General features: G+C 33.6%; 1 protein-coding gene across 1 annotated transcript in view; it reads right to left on the bottom strand.

Annotated features, from left to right (window-relative positions):
* The window catches only part of LOC124410093 (elongation factor-like GTPase 1), an 87,872-nt gene that overhangs the window by 37,055 nt on the left and 35,147 nt on the right, over nt 1-15,670 (bottom strand). The gene's annotated exons all lie outside the window — the stretch shown is intronic.

Below are 15,670 nucleotides of genomic sequence, written 5' to 3'. Positions count from 1 at the left end.
AAGTTCAAAACGGAAGGAACGAGACTTTGATCAATCTATATACCTAGTATTGTGGAAAGTACACCCCACATAAGCCTGATGCCCTCTGACTAGCTTGATGAGCTAGACAAACAATTGGCTAGTAGCTTTAAGAGTCGGGCCCCTTGTGCTAATGCACCCTGATACATGGAACACCATAATAGAGAGTGGACACAATATAGAGACCTGATCGAGTGTACTGCGGGATATGAAACACTTGCCAAGAAGCGCTCGTCCGCACTCGCTCACTGCCGAAACTTATCTGCCGAAATCTGCGCACGCGCAGCTCTCGGGGGTAAGTGGCACCCGCGCGCCCCCTGGTTCTTAGCGCTGAAACTATATTCTAACTAACTGCCCTGCGTCTTTAACCGCACAGATTGCCAAAGGTACGAACTGTCCTATTGGCCAAAAATGATAAATTCTCAATTTAAGATTTACGATAGAAATTCGTGACATAAAATGTATCGAATGTTTATAAAAAACAATTTTTCGGAATCCGGTCTATGGTCACAGAGTACAGTAAGCCAAAAAACTTGGGAATCGTACGAAAAACACTATAGCTTGATGTCATTTCGAAAGTTTCAATTACAAAACTTTATTTCAAATTGTTTATATCTTAGCTTGTGACATTAAAATTACGCAAGATTCTTTCGAAATTTTTTTTCTTTTCCGAAATTTTTATTCGCACTGTGAGTTCTGTTAATGCTTAACGACTCAAGAAGGGACTTGTTAGAAAGTTAGAAGAACGAGGCGTGAGCTTGCACTAGCAAAAGCGAAGCTGCGAGGAAAGTCTAGGCAGAATGATAAACGTCGACAGGTTGAAGATGAGACTGACGAGCAAAAACGTTCACAGTCATCCAAGAATGTTCATATACATGTGGAATCGAGTGAAGAGTTTTCCATTCCAGAGAGACAGGCGGTTGTAGATTTCCCTGTTCACCTAAGGGGCTAGACTTCGGGCAAAAGCTCTGCTTGCAGAAGCGGCAGATGCTCGCTTCCATCCAGCCTTACGGCGTTGTTACCTAATGTTTTGCTCAAGGTTTCGCCTGAGCAAGTATTTTTAGCAGTACAATATATATTTGGCGTAAAGTTCTTCTCTGTTTCATATTGAAAAATGAATGAATGTGATGAGAGCTGATCAAGGGACCTTCAATTAGTGAGGAGACCGATTTGTAGAAAAGAATTATAGCACGTGAAGGTGGTTACTAGGACATCGACCTATCAAAGTAGAGAGATACGCTTCTTAGCCACAATTCCAAAAAAATCTAATTCCTTGTGATTGATTTTTTTACAACAAACGCACAGATAAATAGAAACCTACAAAGTTGTACACTGAGGACGTCTATTTTCTGACCGTCAATTTTCTAATTCGTCAATTCTCCAAGCTTACTCAGAAGCTACAGGCAAAAAAAAATAGTTGAGAAAAAAACGAATAAAATGTAAATTTGTATTTACCAAATTTATATATAATCTGATTTTTTTCACCTTTTAATTAGTTGTTGTTTTTTTTTTTAGTTTCTAAACGAAAAGCTTGCCCACTTTCATCTTGGTCTCAAAATTTTCGTTTTTTAACAAAGAATTCAGAAAAAAATGTGAAGCTGTATGTTCGAAGATTGGGTTTTAGTATTTTTGGGAGTAGCAAAAATCCAACCCGTGGGACAAAAAATTAAAAACTCAAAGAATGATGTTTTTTTGTACACAGTAAACTCACCGATGGTGAGGGTCAAATGGAGGTTGGTTTGGGGTGGAATGCCTCATATATATACTCGCACCTGTTTTGTCGACTTCGAACGACACTCAAATGGGAACAATTGAAAGCGATCGATACAACGGTCATAAAGGCGGATTGAAAATTTTGTGAGACGAAGGGTGGACAAACAAGGTAAGAAAAAAAACAGCATTCTATAGAGATTTATTCATGGTTGAAAATCAGGTTCGCCTCGATTTTATGTCACCGTTTCAGGTTGAGTTACAAAATTATTAAAAAGTACGGTTTTGCAAATCTGTTTGATCTACTCAAGCTGGCAAGGATATAATCCCTAATCCGTATAATCAGATATGTATTCAGACTTCTCAGTATTTGATAAGTAGTTCTAGGTCGAAAACCTGTCAGTATTATGGTCAATTATAATTTCAATTGAAATTCGAAATCATTGATGATTTCTTTCTATTATTGAAGTTAGGACAAGTAGTGATATACCGGGTTATGTCTTCGATGTGCCCTATAGGACTGCCTAATTATAGGCAATTCAGGGTACACATACACTCGGAGCAGAGCTCCGACTTTCATATGTTTGAACCGCTTGGCTAAAAGCCGGTAACGCCATAGGCTAGCGCGCGGGTGACGTCACCCGGACGAAACTCGAAACGCTGCTCAGAGTGGACGTGCACCTTGTATTGCCTATAATTAGGCACCCTCATGGGTCGGTTGCATTTTCGAGGTATTTTTTCATGGGTCTTGATATTTGTAGAATCTGTAGCTGCTGTGCCGATCAAATCAAATTTAATTCTCTACTCGTGTGAACAGCAATAATTGAAAACACATGAATTCCGAATTTGGAGTGCGGGAAACCGTCCAGAAAGCGTTTTTTGAGATTGGAGAAAAGTGTCGAAGTATAAAAGAGGGTTCAATGGGTTTTAGTATACTTTTCATACGTAGCCGAGAACTGTATTGGGAAACAATAAATAACGAAATACAACCGAAGAAGAAAATTGAAACTTTTACGTGTCTCTTCCTGAACATTGAATAAGTAAATTCAAGGTGAATTGACGCAACGTGCACTCGAACTTCCTACTCGATAATGCATGTATCAGGAATTTATAATAACTAAAGTTTGGATGAAATTCCTCGGTAACAGAACGCTGCAAAATAGCTGAGTTACGTTGAGTAGAAAATGCGGTGTGAGTGATGGATAGCCGGTTTGAAACTGAAGAAGACATACAGTTGACTGTCCCCGATCATTCGCGTTCCCACAGGGAACAACCACACCGTCAGTCACCTTCTCCGATCACGCGTCGTCACCATCTGCGTTACATCGACTTCACTCTCCTCCGAGGCAAACAAGACGGACTTCGCGAGTACTCGGAGTGTATAGAAGATAAAGGAAAAAAAAAGGTAAAAGGGGAACAGTAATAGCCGAAGGATGAACGACCAAGGAAGATACGAAGAGATGCGCACCATTGGGCTAAAAGCAGCTGTTGTAGAATCAGTGAAGTATTATAGATAACAGCGGGGTCTTTCGGACGACATTTGAGCCAAAGATGGAAGGTCTTAAGGTTGGAGAAAAGCAAGTTTATTGATAGACTCTGTAGTAGATTGGGTAGAGATTATTGAGAGGTTATTTATTCGTTAAAATTGCAAGTCATTTTTATTCAAACTCATTCTGAAATTGCATAAATGCGTTTGAATTTCTTTGAAATCATCCAGAAGTTGCTTAAAATCAATTTAGAACCCCCTGGGACTGTTTAAAATATTTTAAAAATCTTTCGAAACTGTTTGAAATTAGTTTAAAACCGTTTCTTATGGCTTTAAAACCGCTTAAAACACTTTTAAATCGTTAGAAACATGTTGAAATTAGCTTGAATCGGTTTGAAATCATTTAGAACCACTTTGAAATCGTTTGTGATGATTTAAAAACTGCCTAATATTACTTTAAACCACAATGAAATGTTTTAAAACTCGTTGAAATTGGTTCTAAACCATTTGTCAACATTTTAAAACCGCTTGAAATTAATTTAGACTACTTTAAAATCGTTTGAATCACTTTCAAATTGCTTCGAAACGGTTCGTAATCATTTTTAAACCGCTACAAATCAGTGTGAAGCCGTTCGTAATAGTTTTTCACTTGATCTGTAAGTGAATAGTCTCTAGAATTCGATATCAGGACTACGCATTGAATTCCTGACCCACAGGAGTAAAATTCTGTGAATCAATATTCCGTCCAAAGCTGAGGTAAAACTACTTCTATAGTTCAAATTAAGCACTGTCTCAAATGATACAGATCAATCTTTTCTCTCCAAACGCTATACTGAACTTTTGAATAAAAACCAGTCGCGTTAAAAGAACAAGTGCAAACAATACTCTGCGGGAATGAAGGACTACGGAAAGGAAGAAACATGCGTACAAGGTCAATACGGGAAATGATAGGATTTGACGGTGCATATCAAATGGGGGTAATTGATGCCGGGCAGCCCGCCTATTTCCATTTAGTTTCCATGGGTATCGTACGATCTCGAGGGAAATCAACCGAGCATATAATGTCAAGTTGTGTGCACCGATGCTGGGCAACGGAGTTTTTATTTTTTCGAAGAGTGAGATGACTCGAGGATGCTTGGAACGGTCAGCTGACGCATAATTCCTCTCATAGCAAGGTGTGTAGTCAAGTGCATGACGCCCACGTCAACCGTAGAGAACGTCGAGGAGGGATATGATAATATCGGTATGAAATCTGTGCCACAGCAGATGTATGAAAGGTGAAGAACCACGAGCTGTCCAAAGAAGTGCACAACGTATCGTAAACTGCAATCGAGTTTCACCGGAACGTCGAATCGCAAACGGTTTTTGCTGTTCATTTACCGATCGCGTCATAACTCAGTTCAGATATATGAACACGAAATTGAACTAGCTTCCTAGATTTTCGCAATCAGTGTGTGTATAATATCGACGAGGAGTCATGTTCAGACATCCTCATCACACGCGACGCAGTATGTCCTATTGATATTCGGCCGACATATTTAATATTCCCTGAGTATAACGAGCACTGCGCGAGTTTCACAAACAGCTGCAATTTCACCCGATGATTTTTTTCGTATTCGGATCTTTTTCCTTCTCTTATTTCTTTACTGTCCCAATGACTTTGCTAGAGAGAATTCCGTTTGTTTAGAAAGTAGGAATTTAATGGGGGTAAAGTGATGTGGAGGGCGACGTATCACGTATGTATATATCGTTTAAAAAACAACTTGAAACCAGAAGTTCGCGACATACATCCCCTTCGAAACTGACCGGATGCTTAGAAAACATCTTTAAATACTTGCCTAAGTAACATGTACAAAATTCATATTTTATACTGTAACATAAGTACTATTATAATTTATTAAAGTTTAAAGGTGTCCGATGGGAGGTTTCCACCATACAAAGTGTCTGGCAATGGATTATGAGATTTCTAATAGTATCCCGTAGAACGTATAAAAAAAAATCACGCTTTATGCCACGATATTTTTGTGCAGCAATTTTGTGCCATCGCGTCTCAAGGTTCATTATAATAGCCAAAAATGCTTAATTGCAAAAATAGTCCCAAAGTTTCGTTCATAAAATTCAAAAGTATCCGACATTTTCAACGTCAGTTAATATCGTGCTACATTTATTTCACGGTCTTACCTATATCAGCAGGAATAATAAAAAGTATTATAATTATAGTAATAATAGTAATATCAAGGAATAAAAATATTTCGGAAAATAGCTGATGTCTTACATGTTTATTATACGTTTGCTGGCTCGAAAAAAGTGTATCTATCTTGATTAAATTCTTCTAAGTGAAATTCGAACGAACAAATTGCAGCTGATTCGTGTAAAATACGAGCATTGCAGAATATTATAAGTGGTAAAATTATGTATCTCGTATACCAATTATAAGATAAATCGAAAGATAATAACGAGGCTCTCGGCAAGACTCGCAAAATGAAGGGCACTAAAGGCACTAGAGTGTAGGAGAAAATTAGCTTCACGATTTTCATAGTTATAAGGCACGTTAATTAATTCCTTGTCTTTATTCATGAAACATCCGCATGATAATATTGTACTTTGGAGTTGGAAAATTCACTCGCCTGATAAACATTGTTTTACCTCGATTTCTTTCTTTTCTTTTTTCCTTATTAAGGGCTATTTTCTACTTCCCTAGATTCGTACAGAAGAGTCAAGTTTTCGTCAATATTTCATTGATAATTTTGCGAATCAACGTTTTAGAAAACAGAACTGATAATGATACAAAATAGATAAATAAATAAATAAGTAAAACCGACATGTTTGATTATTTTGCAGCTATTAATAATAATATTTTTTGTTTATTTCAATTTCTGATTGAAAAATTAGAATGAGAATTTTGCGAATTGACGATATTTTCAATTCATATAACGTTGCATCTCAGTATAAAATGTTTTTTTTTTTTTTTCAATTATTCACATTCACACATCGTCGGATGAAAAATTAGTTGAATCATTTTTTGACATTTACCAACCCTCGATATTTTCACGAAAACTAATAGGAGTATAGATAAATTTGTCACCCAAAGTTGTGCATTGATGCAAAAAAAATTTCAATTTATTTATCAAAATTTTCGAAAATCTTCTTCATGAATGGCAGAATTTCTTTCCTTCTTTTTTTTTTCTATTACAATTGAGCTACTGAACATTGAAACTTTATGTATAGAATTGTCTACTGATCGTTGTTTTGATTGAATAAAAAATAACGACAGTGCAATCGGATTAATCGAAAAAATATATCATCGGCATAAATAAACAATTTTCAAAATAATGACTTGAAAGAAAAAAAAAAAAAAAAAAAAATATTAAATGAAAAGCAAAAAAATGTTATCACAACGCGTCACCTATTCAATAGATGAAAGTTTCTTTCATCGAAAGGGAAAAAACGCCTGACTTTTCCATAGCCAAAAAACAAAAGACTGTTTTATCATTTGGTCTGCGGTCACAGTAGAGAACTTGGATCAAAGACACTGGAAGAAGATTCGACCCAGTTTGAAAATAGAGACTGGAGAAACAGAGATAATTGAGATTAAACCTCGACTATATGCATATATATATATAGAATAAACACATAGATCTTCACAAAAAGAGCGAGTAATTCGGGTGTTTGGGAACTGGGGCAATTTTCATGCTTAATACATTTCAAATCCTGCTCGAGTGAGCAGACTGATTATAATTCTCTTTGTGATTTAACGTTATGCGAAAATACCGAGGAGAAACTGTCGCTGCTTAGATCGATTCCTCGAACTTGATATTATCAGAGAAAAAAAAAAAAATTAATCACGATTTGATCCAGAAGCCAGCGAGGCAAAAGCCGGTAACACGACTCATTAAATTTTTTCAACTGAACGCAGTAGCTTTAATGACTTACTTCTGGTTTGTCTTTCATTTTCACCTACAAATAGGAAAAGTGAAATTTTCTGAAAATTGGAATGGGAGAAACTATTTGCCTCACCATATATTTTATTGTAAAAACAATAATGTTTTAAAAAATCTGTAACTGCGATGTTTTAATGGACATTAGTGCTACTGCAATATAAACAAATTGGACTTTCCCCGAAAAAACAAAAAAAATCAGATTTAAATGTGTTTTCAGTATCAACAACAAGAAATATACTTCAGTTTACCAATGAACAGAAAAAAAATAAAATAAACTAGTCCAATTATCTTACGATTTTATCGGTGATATAAACAATAAGAATTTTTTTCTGTTACACAAAGATCAGAACATATTGAATGAAAGTTGCGTAAGAAAGAAGCAATTGAAAAAAGGGGGAAAAAAAGCAACAGAAGAGAAAAAAATAACAAAGACGAAACTTACGTAATTTTCTTACGATTTTATCGGTGATATAAATAATATGAATTTTTTTCTGTTACACAAAGATCAGAACATATTGAATGAAAGTTGCGTAAGAAAGAAGGAATTGACAAAAAAAAAAAGGGGGGAAAAAAAAGCAACAGAAGAGTAAAAAATAAAAAAAAGACGAAAATTCCGTAAACCGATTAAAAATTCGGCGACAATGACGATATTCTGCCTGAAAAAAATCGTCACGATTTATCTATTCCAATTAGGAAATGTTACTGTAAATTGAATCGGTCATTTCTTTATTTTGCATCGATTATCTTTCGCAAGTTCTTTTCTCATTCTTAAAGTAAACCCTGAATCAGGTCATTTGTTTCTCATGATTTTCATATTGGCAAATTTCCGTCATCAAGGCTGGTTTATAATCGGTTAAAAGGTATAAGGTGAACGTTGTAGATTAAATAAAAATCTGAACGGTAAGTAGTAATAAAGAGCGAAACGCGATCAAGTCCAGCGGTCGTTCGTAGCCAACGAACCAGTGAGAAAAATTCTCAAAGTACCTGCCAAACAACGAAACGCTACTGTAAACGTACGAAGTAAACTGTACCAACCAACATCGCCGTTGCCACTGTGAGAAACGGTACAAGAAGATAGGTGTCACGGTTTAAACAACCTGACAAAATCGCGACGACGATCATCATGACCGAAGGAATGAATTCGTCATAGGTGTTACAGTATATTATAGCTATTCCGCTCTCTTTCTCTTTATCTCTCTGTACATAATTGTCTCGCAGATTTACCTTTAAAATAAACCGAAAAGCAAAATAATTTTCTCACCTATTTGAACGGTAGAAAATATTTTAGCATATTCAAAAAAAAAAAAAACTTTACTTAGGTACGTGAATAGTTGAACGTTTATGTATATATATTGTATATATTTATATTCTGAATGAAAACCGTGTCGAAAAAAATGTACAAAAGAAAAACAACAACAAACTGTGATTGAATTAGATCGATTTAAATAACATTCTCTTAGCGTATATAAATAAATTTGGAAACAACAAATATGTGTGTTGACTTTTTGTCGATTGGATTTCAAGGTATTCCCAGGATCTAAAACTTAGTTTTTCCTGAAATTTTCCAAGTTCTAGTAAGTTATTGTAAAGCTAAATCGTTCAGGTTACTAACTCTATAGTCGGTTAAAATTCAGTTCGAATTGAGGAAAAATATAACGTAAAAAAAAAAAAAAGTCAGTTCAAGCCAATTTGTTTTATCGATGAAAAGAAGTAAACGTGTTACCTCAAAAAATGATTTCTAATTCGCATGATAAAAAAGTGATAATTTTCAATCTTTTCCACAACCAAATTAAAAATCCCCTGACATTTCCAGATTTTTCAAATTTTCCAGGCGTGTGGCTACTCTGATTGAGCTGAGAAAGACAAGATTATAAAGATCATAATAATTTACGTATGTATAATTTTTTCAGCGCAGCGATCGTTTTTTTCCGTTAATAAATGAATATTTAAAAAAAAAAACGTCTAATACATTTATTTTCCTTTACAACAATATCCTCTAAGATAATGTAAAAAAAAATGTGCATTGAAATGATGCAAAAGGTCCAGATTTTTTGGAGGGACTGAACCTTTAATTTGTTGTTAGTAAATTAAAAAAATTGCCAGAAAAAATTTGAATTTTTTTTTTTTTTTTGTTTTTTCTTTCTAACCTTCCGTGCAGAATATCGATCGGAATGCATTATATATTGCATAGTAGTATTCAATGCAGCCGGATGATTTCCAGCTTTGCCTATGTAGAATTGCATGGATTCTAGGTCTAGGATGCAAAGCCGGGAGGAGCAGAGCTGCTAGGTGGTCAACGTGAGCGGGATCCTCGGTTTCTGGTTGGTTGGTAAGTGGGCCCAGCGGGGACTCATAGGCAGGGTCCGTCCTACGAGAGGCCGCAGTCGGAGTCGAAAACCCGGAGCCGTCATCTCGTTCGTTCATATCGAGTATAAATTTCTCACGATCATCGTTACATGACACGAATGATATTTACATGAAAATCGATAAATCGTCCGGCGCCGATCGTCCATGTTAATAATAACTGACCCTCGATTATATCGCGTCGATTTATTTGCAAAGCGAGATCATTGATCGCGGATATACGATTTAAAAAACCGAGAATTCGAAAAGTAAAAAGCGAAAAATAAAAACACAGTAAAACTAGATAAATAAAATAATTTATTACGCACAGTGTGAGGTGTTGGATCAGCGTAGAATTTACTCGCAGTTTTTTTTTACAGCTAATTGACGTAATACAGGTGAGCTTTTTATATTTTAGATAACCGTAAAATCAAAAAAAAAAAAATAAGTAAAAAAAAATCAGCAACGGTATTTAACAAGGAATTGATTTTTTTTTTGGTGTTGCATCGTATTACTATTGTTATTAACATTAATCACTTGCGATAAAAATCTTTATCTTTAAAATTTCATTCGTCAATATTATTCGTATGAATCTATTTTGTTATTATAGAATATCGCGAATAGGATATCAAAAAGAGACGCGGAGAGAGAGAGAGAGAGAGAGAGAGAGAGAAAAGGGAGAAACGAAAACGAGAAACTGATAACCAGCAGTTTGATTGACAATTTCAGTTAGATTACGTTTTCCTACAGCTCGTTTTTCTCCCACTAACCTTTGAAGTGAAAAGCTCATTTCACCCAGATATGAAGTCGATACCAATACCGCATTTTTTTTTTTTTTTTTTGTTTTTACTTTTGATTTTTTTTTTTTTTTTTGCAATTAACTCGATTCGCGCTTATTTACTTCTTTGCCATTTCAAGTAAAAGTTCAATCCTTCAATGCTCTTGATGTTCTACAAATTTGCATATCACGTGGTAATAACAGCGTATCAAATAGTAGCAAATAGATTAAATTTAATATATCAAACGCTGGATAAAATAATTTTTATTTTTATTTCGATAATATTTTTTGATGATATATTTCGTCAATTGAAAAAATAAAATCGAACTTTATACTATGCAATTAGACTTCAATTTTGACATAGTTTGTAGTTTCTTGTTGATAAGAATACGGAGTGTTTGCGTTAAAAAAAAATTGAATTTCGTCTCTTAAAATTCCCTTACAAATCTATTATATATATATATAATATATTTTATATTGCAAATTAGTACTATTTTTTTTTTGTTTTTTCTTTTCAAGCTCGCATTATATTCTCAAGTATTTCACGTTCCTCCATATTCAATAATTCTTCGACTTATTCTCTACTCGATAATTTTATCCGTAAAAATTCAACGAAACGTCGATCTTGACGTGATCATAATAAATAAATTGGGATGTGAAAAAAGAAGCATATAAAAATTCAAAAATAGAAAACACACACGGTAGACGTAAGTTTTCCGTTCATTTTACGGGCATCGATGCCGTTCCGCCGATTCTCTGCAACTGTGGATAGAAGTGTTGGCGGTTTACTGTTTTCTGAAAATCTGAATATAATCTCTGCAGGCACGGTCAATCGTTTATCTATACCTAATTCATAATCACTACTTATACGTGAAACGAGGTTAATTTATACAACAGATAATCAATTCAATAATTTGGCATATCAAACGACGTAAAATCCGAAAATGAATAATAAAAGGTAATAATTAACTTCTGCAGTAAAGTTTTGTTTGTAGCAATTCATTATCTGACAAAAAAAAAAAAAAAAAATTGTACTTAAGAAAAATTACTTATCAAAAAGAAAACTAAAATAATGAAATATTTAATGTTTCTCTCACCTATGAAGTGGATGACGAATTTTTTTTTCTTTTTAATTTAAGAAATTTGATTTTTATAAGAATTAACGTCGATGCAAAATATTGAATTTTCAATTTTTTATATTAAATAACTGTTTATTTTAACGACAATTTTAATACCAAAGAGGAAGGAAGGAAGGAAGAAAAAAAACAAAAAAAAAAAACTGACAATATCATCGAAATCTAATAACTCTGATATGAAGTATCATATTTTCCGACAAATATGATAAAAATTTCGGCAATTTTAAGAAAATCTGTTATAATAATAAAGAATCAGTTTTATTTTAGTTGCCATATAAAAGTTTTTACTCAGGCGGTTGGTTTTTCTAGGTTTAATATTTGGCGACAAAAACTGGAGAGTAGTGACGTTGATAGACTTTCAATGCTTGTATTTTACCGATTCCTTTTTTTTTTATTTTTTTTTTTAAATATATATATTAAATACATGAAATATTTCATGCGATACTAACCGTCAACTTTTTTCCTCCCCGTGTGTATTCTGTTATATATCAGTGGAGGTTGGTAAACGTAATAATAGATAACGGTTTGAGGATCCATGCATGCGTGAAGTTGCTCCCGCATCGATTGCAGCACGTACATTATTATAGGTAGGTATACAGAGATACGTACGGTGATTTCGTCGCGGCATTATACCTACCCGATCGCCTACAGCATCCGTTTTTCTTTTTTCATTCCCTTGTATTTCCCTCCTTTTTATTACGAACTAATTCGTGGATTATACAAGTTTTTCTATAAGTACACGTCGTTTAAGGAGACACGTCAGTGAAATTCTACACTTCTTCAATTTGCTTTAAAAATTGTAGTCGATAATTTTCACAAATATTTAATTTATAAATATTGTCAAATACCAATTATTAGGACAATTAGGTGGTAACTTGTCGGATTGCAATTTCGATGGTAACATTTGTTTTCAGCGTTGTTCTAATGGCTGTGGAATTTTTTCGAATTTTTACGATGAGAATTGTGACGCAAGTAACTTTTCGAAAAACATCACTTTTTCACGTTGTTTTAAATAATAACTAGACACATATGTGGATCGTAACTGATTTGAAACGAGTAAAAAGCACTTGTTTAATGGAGCTTTATTATGAGTTCAAGTTTCAAGCAAATCAAAAAAGTTTAGAGCTTCACTTACGTGTATTCTTAATTAAGTCACATCAAAAATTCAACTTGAGTTACTACGGTTCAACAGCTTTGTAAAATTTCTCTCGTTGTATGATTTCCGTTCTCCCGTCTATCGACACGTCATTTTTCACCAATCAACCTATGAATATCTCAACAACGACTTTTTGCACGTTCAATTTTCCAAAGTTTTCCAAGTTCGAGAAAATTTCAAAGGCAAAAAACCATGAATAGAAAACTACACAAAATCGATCCTAACTGTATTTCAATATTCTGACATTATGGTACAAAGATTGCTTGTTAAAATACGAATAATGCATTCTAAAATGAACGTGAAATAAAATAATAAACGCCTTATAACATTATTATGATACACCGGGAAAATTTCTAATTACGGTTATACTCGACGATATTAATTTCTCTGCCACAAGGGACAAATGAAAATAACTTTTTTGCCTAATTATACATTCTTTTTGGCTGTATAAAAACTCGTTTAATATTTTTTTGGAACTGTTGTATCAATTCGACGCATCGGCACGGCAAAGAAGTAGAAAAGCGTAGTATAGCGACAGCCATAATCACTTCGAACAGTAACTTGTACCATATTTTCTTGGATAACATTGAACACTATCAACAGTATTGTTAACCATTTGAAGCATAGATTTTTGCTGACGTCGCTGAAAATAAATCTGACGTCAGCATTTCAAAATTCAAGATGACGGATCGAATATTGCGGACTGAAAATATAAAAATTCATCCTATTCGCATATATTAAATCCACCATCTTGAATTTTGAAATTCTGACGTCGGATTCGTTTTCAGCGACCCCAAAAACCCGATATTACCAAGTTCCACTTTTCAAATTTCTTAAAACATTAACATTTGGACATTTTGGAAATCCAAATATGCAGAAAAAAAAAAAAAAAAAAAAATTATCACGATATATTATAACGAGGCTATATTTCGAAAATTTAAGTAAAATTTCTCAGGCAATGATAAAAAAAAATGAAATTTTCCTCAGTATCAGAATACGCGAATTTCGAGTAAGCATAGAAATTTCCGATCTTGTCGCTTGTCGTTAGACACAACGAATTTCCGTATGTAAAATATCGGAGGGAGATAAAACCTGTTATGGTGTATAAAACCTTTATCAGGGTAGACATCGACAAGCGGATCGAATATCGAGGACGCGATGCACTGCACCGTTTCTAGATTATCATATGTAGATCGTCAGTTCGGCCTAAGAGGTGCGGGTCTAACGGTATGGATGCTGTAAATTCAATCTTGCAGTCTAACAGGGTTTAATGTCAAGCTGTGCAGAGTGCTGAAGGTGCGTCGCGACGCGGAATTAGCCTTGGCGTATCAGCGTCAAGAGAAGAGAGATAATTGTTTACTCTAGCAGATTATATTGTAAACAATTTAGAGTGGTTCTTATTTCACTAATTTTCTTAAATAGATAATTTTAAAAATATATAAGGGAAAAAATTTCTGCAAACTTTGACCTTTCAATTGCTAGATTAACACGTGCTCCAAAGCTTGGAAAGTTTTAAGACTTTTAAAATCATAAAAAAAAACTATCCTCTAACTATTTTTTAGAAAATTTAATGCTATCGAAAGAAGTATTATCAAGTATTTTCGATAGTTAGAACTTAAAAACGGCTGAAACGATTTTTGTAAGTAACTAACCCGACTTTGTTTTATAAAATGTATAGATAAACTATTGAACTGAATAAATTTTTTGTGTTCGTTTTATTACACTGATAAAATCCTGCAATGGCAGGATAATAGCAATAGTGAAAAAATACCATACTGAGCAGTTTTCTTTTCAAAGAAGATTAGAATCGTTAATTATTATTAAAACGGGAATAAAAAATTGAAAAACCGCTCAAAGTTGAACCGTAAAAGCAATACGGTCAAGTTGGGAATGAAATACTTAAGAAAAAACGGGTTTATAGTATATAGTATTGAATTTTTCAAATTTCAAATTTTTTTTCGTCATTTTTAAAATTGATTATTGACGGATCAGAGTTTATCTAAGTTGTTTTATTCGTCGATAGCCATTCTCTACAAATCAATTCGAATGAATTTTTATTAGCATTAATATGTTATTATTTTCTTCTATTTTTTTAATTGAGATAAATCATTTGAGCTTATAAATTACGATCCATGATAATCTTGCACCGTGTACATAACAATCAAGTAATGAAATCTGTGTACAATTTGATTGAAATTCGGTAAATTTCAAGACCGAATTTTACTTTGCAATTAGGAAAGTTTTTTTTTTCAATTCAACTTCAATTCTCTGCTCGTGATAATTTTCGGAGAATTTTAACGTAAAAACGGCTGATTCAATAAGATCGAGAATTTCGGCAGAAGCAGAAATTAAAATTTAGCATATCTGCAGCAAATTAAATTTTTAATGAAATTTCTACGCCAAGTCCGTGCAGAATAATATCTGGAAATGGATAAAAAAAAATTAAGGTATAACAACAACAACAACAACAACAACAATCAAATGAAAGAGTGTAATGAAAATCAAGTCTCTTTCTCTCTCATTTTTCCTTGTCTTTTTTGTCTCTGTCTCACTCTCTCTCTCTCTCTCTGTTGTTGCAGTTTATTAAAGTAAAAAAGGTATTTGCAACGAGCTGTTTACTATCCTCGTGAGAAAATGTTGCAACAGCTTGTTTCTTCGCACGCAATAGATATTATATGTACAGCGCATATATATGAGGAAGTTGTTGTTTCTTCGTTTTTATATTTATTTTTCCAACGTTAAAGATAAGGATAAAAATGAGGAAAACATGATAAGAGAGTCAAATTTTGGATAATGTAATGTTTGATATAAATTTGATTAGTGACAAATGAATTCCGGGCGTTTATTGATAACCGATGATTTTTCGAAATATTGAAAAATTGTTTGAAGAAAAACGGTGAAAAAAATTTAATATATTCTTATTATTCGTATATTATGATTTCAGAATTGCAGAGGGTAAATATTCGAGGAAGAAAAATCTCTGTTATAAACAGTGCGCGAATAGGATGAAAATTGAGAATATTCACGGGCGAATAATGATATAAAATCAAATAATCAAAAACGATTTAAGAAAGATCGTAAGTAACATAAATTAGAGAAAGA

Source organism: Diprion similis, chromosome 8 (assembly GCF_021155765.1).
Source record: "Diprion similis isolate iyDipSimi1 chromosome 8, iyDipSimi1.1, whole genome shotgun sequence".
Classification (NCBI taxonomy): Eukaryota; Metazoa; Arthropoda; class Insecta; order Hymenoptera; family Diprionidae; genus Diprion; species Diprion similis.
Note: the sequence above shows the minus strand (reverse complement) of the source record. Positions and strands in the feature narration are given on the sequence as shown.